Here is a 7,646-nt window from a genome sequence, read left to right on the forward strand (position 1 = left end):
ACCTTGACCATGTAAAATCTTAAAAAGTAAATTACAGTAGCTGGGCGCAGCGGTGCACACCTGTCATCCCAGCAGCTCGGGAGGCTGAGACAGGAGGATCATGAGTTCAAAACCAGCCTCAGAAGGGTGAGGTGCTAAGCAACTCAGTGAGACCCTGTCTCTAAATAACAAAATAGGGCTCAGTGGCCAAGTGCCCCTGGGTTCAATCCCTGGTACCCCACTGCCCCAAAAGTACATTACAAAAAAGACAAAGGAGAAGAGCAAAAATGTCCTTGTGATTTCCCCAATCTTCAAACGGTAGTTTAAAAAATCGTACAGAACCTTTAGGTTCACACATTCTATTTAAACTTATGAAGATGGGCCCTGGAAGGACTGAAGCATTGGATATCACTACTGAATACTGAAAGACAGGGGAAGATTGGGACGTTAAATTCCTCTGCTTTAATCAACTGGGGGAAGTCAATAACTATTCTTCAAAGGACCAAGAAATAAAGGTCTACAATTTGAAATTCGTCAGGTATGGTGCATGCTTATAATCCCAACGACTTGGGAGGCTGAGGCAGGAGGATCAAAAGTTGGAGGCCAGCCTCAGCAATTTAGTAGACCCTGTTTCAAAATAAAAAAGGCTAGCGATGTACCTCTGAGGTAAAGCACCCCTGGATTAAGAAAGAAAAGAGAAAGAAGAATAAATACATTATGACATTAACCATCAGAGGGTTAAGTGGAAAATATTTAAAGTGGTGGTGAATTTTAGGGGGATTACTGTAAGCAAAGAGAGATAGGAATGCACAGGGGGCTGGGGCGGGGGCTCAGGGGTAGAGCACCTGCCTAGCACCTGTGAGGTGCTGGTTCCATCCTCAGCACCACATAGAAACAAACAAGTCAATCAATCGTGTCCAACTACAGCGAAAAGCAAAGTATTTCTTAAGAGAAGGCCCAGTGCAGTTCTCCGAGTTATGCGTGCCGTCTAGGGTGCTGCGGTGGCGCTCTGCGACTGCGGCTAGCACCTGCCCCTCACACCCTTCCTCCCTCTGCGACAGGCAAGGCCCTGGGTCCCCTGGGCAACCCCAGGGACCACCCTTTGAAAGCTGGGGCCGGGCCATCAGATGTGCACAAGGTGACAGTGGGACCATACTCCAGGGCCCTCCATATTCTGGTCCCTCAGCTTGATCCCAGGTTCTCAGAAAACTCCCCGCTCTGAGTCTGTTCATCCTTCCTGAGGTTCCTTCCTCCTCCTGCCTGGAAGTCGCCATCCCACCCTGGGCTCCAGCCTAAGTCTTAATCGCACGCCTGAGGCCCCCTACTGGCAGGAAACCCACAGTGAAGCAAAACAACAGATCAATACGGTGGAGATGAGAGAGTCACCAAGAAGACAACCATGGAAGACGCCCATAGCTCTCTGTGCTAAAAGGCTAGAGAATCCGGTTGAAATGATTCCCTATAAAAATGCCGATGACCACCCGGGACAGTGCAGATGCCCAGGATCTCGGCCACTCAGGAGGGCTGTGAGTTCAAGACCAGCCTCAGCAACTCAGCGAGGCCCTGAACAACTCAGCGAGACCCTGTCTCAACATGAGAAATGAGGCGCTGGGGCTGAAGCTCAGTGTGGGACACTTGCCGCCCAGGTAGAGGCTCTGGGTCCAACCCTCAGCACCCCAAAAGAATGAAATAAGTAGAGGTATTGTGTCCATCCACATCTAAAAACATAGACACATAGTAAAACATGACGAAAAATCAAAAGGGCTGGGATGTGGCTCAGTGATTCAGCACCCCTTGGTTCAATCCCCAGGACCAAGACAAACAACAAAAAACAACCTACGGTTGAACAAAATTCACTCAAAAGAGAAAAGAAAAAGAAAAGAGAAAAAAAGAATGACCTGATCTTATCATCATGGATTGTAGTACTGGAACGCTACCCTGGACCTCATGAATATGCATCATTGCTATATGTCAATTAAAATATGATTCTTTAAAAGCACACCTCAAAGCCCCAATAACCCTGGAATAGATTAAGAGCATTATTTGGTGATATCTTTCCAGAGAGCACTACTTTGGATAGTTTAGAAGGAAATTCTTCAAAAAATTTTTGATGTTAGTCAAATAGTTTGACAGCATTAAAAAAAAAAAGAAAGAAAATCTCATTTGTTTTTACTAATACTAAACCCTTACAAAGTATTAAAAGGATGTCTGGGGCTGGGCGGGACTAGCACTTGCCAGGGTGGGTTTGATCCTTAGCACCACATAAAAGTCAAATAAAGACACTGTGTCTATCTACAACTGAAAAACTTAAGGAATAAAAGAACTCCTGTAGACGGACCTTGATTATTGTGAAAATCCTAACAAAACGCTAACAGACCAGAACAGCAGGATATAAAAGACGTAATGCGTCATGACGAGTGGAATGGAATTCACTTTTTGAACTATTTAGATGATTCAATACTAGAAACTCTATTAGAATTTCTATACTAATACCTCAGAGAAGAAAGTCATCATCTTCTGATAGAATCTCACATTCCCATTAAAACTCTGAGTGGTGATGGATGAGTACTATTTAAAAACATATATATATATATGTGTCTATAATAAAATTCCAGCATTATATTTAATGGGGAAATATAGGATCATTTCTATTGATATTGGGAACAAGGTGAAGATGCTTCCTATTTTCTCTACTATTTTTACATTGTTCTGGACATGTTAGACATTGAATTTATTTATTTATTTATTTATTTATTTTTTTAATATTTATTTTTAGTTCTCGGCGGACACAACATCTTTGTTGGTATGTGGTGCTGAGGATGGAACCCGGGCCGCACGCATGCCAGGCGAGCGCGCTACCGCTTGAGCCACATCCCCAGCCCAAGACATTGAATTTAGACAGTAAAAATATTAGAAATTGTGAGGCAAAATCAGTATTTCCTTATTTTTATTTTTTTGCCACTGGGGATTGAATCCAGGGGGACTTAACCACTGAGCCACACCCTCAGCCCTTTGATTGATATTTCATTCTGAGACAGGGTCTCACTAAGTTGCAGAGGCTGGCCTTGAATTTGGGATCCTCCTGCTTCAGCCTCCTGAATCAAAGAGATTACAGGCATGTACCACCGTGCCTGGCTAAAATCTCTCTCTCTCTCTCTCTCTCTCTCTCTCTCTCTCTCTCTCTCGTTGTTGATGTACCTTTATTTACTTATATTCGATGCTGAGAATTGAACACAGGGCCTCACACATGCGAGGCAAGTGCTGTGCCACTGAGCCACAACCTTAGCCCCTAAACTTACTCTTTCTTACGTGTGACATAACTTATATCTGAAAAACAAAAGAGATTTAACTATTAGAAGCAATAAAAGGTAGAGAATCTGCCTGGGCAGTTCACAGATGAGGAGCACCATGAAGAATTCTTCACTCTTAAAAGTGATCAGAGAGTGCAAATCAAAAAAAAAATAAAGGCCAGAGTTCAGGATTTCAGAATCACCACCTATTAGATCTATTAGAGGAGCAAAAATTTTAAAAACTGGTAAATCCAGTTCTGGTTGGAGTAAGAGGAAGTATGTGGAAGTGAATCATGTAACTATGATCTACATGAATAACAAACTGATGTATATAGCAAAATGTGACACGGTGGTCACTGAATTTTCTCAGGAACAATCACTAGTCAAAAAATACAGGAGAAGAAAAAACAGTAAATCATAAAAAACAGAACCTTTACCAACGGAATACCTGGGGAAAACGCAGCAAGATTCGTGATAGAACCTACAGGACAGAAACTAGAAAACACGGTCAACGAACAGGAGGTAAGATCTAAGAGACAATCGTGGATCTTCCCATTGGTCTATAAAGTCGTGAAAATCCCAATGAAAGACCCAACCGCAGCCCAGCAGCCAGCTGAAGCCCTTCCCGGCCTCCGCCTCCTTTTGTGCCACACCTTCCTTCTGCACCCTGTCCCCACTAGAATGACCTAGTGACGTCCTTCCTTCCTTCCTTCTTTTTAACCTGCTGATTCTGAAAGAAGACTCTGAGGGTCCAGAGCTGTGTGTGGTGTGGCCACCCTGGAGACTGGAAGGGAGAGACCCAAGGACTCCGTCACCCCCAGGCTGAGGCCGGACTCCAGGCAAGCTCCTGAGCTGGGTTCAAATTCTGACCCTGGAGCCCCACAGTCGGAAGACGTGGGCCGTGTCCCTGAGGTCCCTGGTCACATTCTGGGCTCAGCCCTGAGGATGGACTTATCTGACTTATCAGTGTTCACTGAGCATCCAATAAGTCAGGCCCAGGGGCACAAAGGTCACCGAGGCACTGGGAGGTGTAAAGGTCACCGAGGCACTGGGAGGTGTAAAGGTCACCGAGGCACTGGGAGGTGACTACATGCATTCGGTGGTCACTGCGGTCTGTAGTCAGGCCGGGTCAGAAATGTGGCGGGGACGTCACTTCTCAGAGAAAGTCGAGAAAATGAGCTGATTGACCCATAAAATGGTGACGATCACGTTCTCTTCTTGGGATGGTTGTGAGGGTCAGTGAGAGACCTGTCCCTCCTGTGGCCCGTCCCTCCTGCGGCCCTCATGGGCCTGGTGGACCTGCGTGGCCTCACGGGTCCTGCGTGCTCCACGCCCCGAGGGAATGTCGTGGTGCTAAGTGGCACCTAACTCTCCGAGGGCCCTGGGGAGGGTGTCCTCCAGGTGGCTGCTTCGAGGAGACTTGGAGGGAGAGGCTCCATCTCTGGCGCTGACCCGAGTCCACCTCAGAGGGCTGCAAACCCCGCCCTGCCACCCCCAGCCGTGTCCCGCAGGGTCAAGGCCAGCCCCAGCGATTAGCGAGGTCCTGACAACTCGGCCAGACCCGTCTCCAGTGAGATAAGATGGAGTTCTAAGAAGGGCGGGGTGTGCCTCAAGCGGTAAAGCCACCCCCCACCCCGTTCCAGCACCAAAAGAAACTGAGAAGGACGCGGGGACCCCGAGAGCAGGTCTCCCTCGTGACTGGAGGGGGCCTGCGTTCCCCCTCCACCACCAGAGCGAGTTCAGAGCAGGGCCACTCCCCGGGGCAGGGGCCCAGCCTGCACCCTCTGGAGGCTGAGGCAGGAGGATCGCCAGCCTCAGCAACGCAGCGGGGCTCCCGGTAACGGTGGCCCCTTTGAATGCAGCCCTGGCTGCTCTCCACTGGGACTGACTGGTCTGCTTTCCGACTTACTTTTTAAATGGACACATTTCTTTCCTTCCTTTCTCCCTGCTCCTCGATCCTGTGGTGGCAGAGCCCGAGCCCTGGGGACAGGAGCCCTCTGCAATAAAAGCTTCCTTCTCCTTGTTCTCAAACTGAGTCCTGGGGCTGGGGCTGGGGCTCGGCGGCAGAGCGCTGGCCTCCCACGGGGGAGGCCCTGGGTTCATCCTCAGCACCACGTAAACACCCAAACAAACATACTGTGTCCACGTACACTAAAAAACATTTAAAACCCCAAACTGTGTTCTCGTTGTTGGATTGGCAACTGGGGACAAGGACCGAGCTGTCAGCAATTCTCCTTCTCAAAATAAGAAAGAAAACGGGCTGGGATGTGGCTCAGGGGTCCAGCCCCTGGATTCAGTGCCACTGCCGATAATAATAAGCAAACACAAAGGAGACCAGGCACCTGAGACCCTGGTCAGGCAGGAACCTGTGACAGGGCGCCACAGCAGGGGTCCGTCACCACTGCCAGGGACTGGAGACGATCTCTGTGGACGGCAGATTCTCTGGTGACTCGCTGCCTGTGTTTATGATTGAGGCAAAACGTGACTTTCCATCAGAGATGGGTGGAAAAAGTCTCCTCTCCCCCAGACTCAGGGATTCCACAAGGGACCTGTCCACGGCCTGGTGGAGGGCCACACCCCCCAACCTCAGGGCGGCCAGGTGCGTCAGAGCTCTGGAGCCGAACCTGGGATGATCCCCCAGCTGCGCGCCTCTCCTGGAAGTCTCCAACGTATTCTGCAGAACCACACCTGGGCCACACCGCCCTGCGCGCCCCCCCCCTGCATGCTACCTCCTGTGGCTGAGCTTCCTTCCCCGGGCCACGTGCCACGCAGGGCAGCTCCGAGAGCCCAGCAGCGGTCCCAGGCTGGACGTGGGGCTCCAGGCCTCGTCTCTCTCCCGTGATCCATCTGTTTATCTACCCTGTGCGCCCGGAGGGAACGTGCCAGGCAGGTCCTACCGCTGACCACGGCCCCAGCCTCTTCCAGTGCCTCTTTGTCTCTATTCATGGAAAGGCCACTCAGCCCTTTGTTGCCCCTCCCGCCCACGAGCACCCCCACAGGGAGCCCCTGGGAGAAGAGTGAGCCCCCGCCCAGGCTCTCTCCTCCCCAGACTCCGCTTCCCAGCCCCCGGTTAGCCCCCGGCCCGGCCCCTGAGCTGGGGCCTGGGGCTTCTGGACAGAGGCTGTCTCCCGGGCACCCCAGCCCTCGCCACAGCAGACCAGGCCCCAGCGGCTCTCTTACCTCAGGAGGGACGCGCTGGCTCCCGGGCTGCGAGCCCACGTCCTCGTCCTCGTCGCTTTAAGGCCAGCTCCCCACTTCCGCCTGTTGGCGCCTGCTGGCTCCGACTGGGTCTGGGAAACCACAGGGTGCGTTGTTAGCAGTCAGGGGTCTTCCTGCCCTCTCTCCTCTGCCCGCCTGGGGGTTTCCTCTCTCCACCGCCTCCTTCACTCTCCCCCCTTTCTGCCACCCACCAGCCATGCTTTTGAGGGGCCGGCACCAGGGATTGCACTCAGGGCACCTGGCCACAGAGCCCCACCCCAGCCCTATTTTGTGTTTCATTTAGAGACAGGGTCTCACGGGGCTGTTCACGCCTTGCTATGGCCGAGGCTGGCTTTGAACTCCAGATCCTCCTGTCTCAGCCTCCGGAGCTGCTGGGTTACAGCTAAGTTAGACTCAGGTGCTGGACAGGCCGAGAAAAACCAAGCCTGGAAATTGCTGCCTTTACCTTAGGGCGAAAGATCTGACTCGGAGACCCGTGATCAGCAGAACTGGACAGACGGAAGGCGCGAAGGCAGGATGGGCCCCGGATGTAAAGCCAGCTGAAGTGCTTCCCGAGAGCCCCCACCACACACCAGGCAGGAGGCTGAGCCCAGAGGTGTCTACCGCTGAGGGACATCCGGGCCTTTTAAAGTTTTATTTATTTTTTACTTTGAGACAGAGTCTCACTGAAGTTGCCCAGGCTGGCCTCACACGTGGCGTCCCCCTGTCTCAGCCTCACAAGTAGGTGGGCACCATGGCACCTGGCTTGAGAGCAGGTTCTGGGGAGCAGGAGGAGAGAACTGAGCTGCTCCCTGCCAAAGGGGGAGGAGCAGGGAGCTGTCGGGAGGGGTCTGCAGTGCAGCTGTGCAGCCGCAGCCAAAGCAGTCCCTGCCTGTGGTGAGAGGACCAGGTGGTCCAGGGGGGACTTCTGCAGGGGCAGCGACTTAGATGCCGTGGTTCTCAAACCCGGGTGTGTGGAGTCCCGAGGAGGGCTTGTTAACGTAGAGCTGGCCTGGCCAGGCTGGGTCAGCGGCAGAGCGCCTGCCTGGCCTGCGGGAGGCACGGTTCCGTCCTCAGCACCACACAAAAATAAAACAAAGTAAAGGCATTGTGTCCACCTACACCAAATACATCTATATCTATGTATCTGGCAGGGCATTCCTAGCCTGGATGGTGGCA

General features: G+C 51.8%; 1 protein-coding gene across 1 annotated transcript in view; it reads right to left on the reverse strand.

Moving 5' to 3' along the window:
- Cd160 (CD160 molecule) overlaps positions 1–6,534 on the reverse strand; it is a 31,360-nt gene extending 24,826 nt beyond the window's left edge. The window contains exon 1 of the mRNA XM_077791018.1: positions 6,450–6,534. The gene's annotated coding sequence lies outside the window, so the exon portion shown is untranslated. The remainder of the gene's footprint in view (positions 1–6,449) is intronic.
- Positions 6,535–7,646: the final 1,112 nt, after the last annotated feature.

This window comes from Urocitellus parryii, chromosome 11 (assembly GCF_045843805.1).
Source record: "Urocitellus parryii isolate mUroPar1 chromosome 11, mUroPar1.hap1, whole genome shotgun sequence".
Taxonomy (NCBI): Eukaryota; Metazoa; Chordata; class Mammalia; order Rodentia; family Sciuridae; genus Urocitellus; species Urocitellus parryii.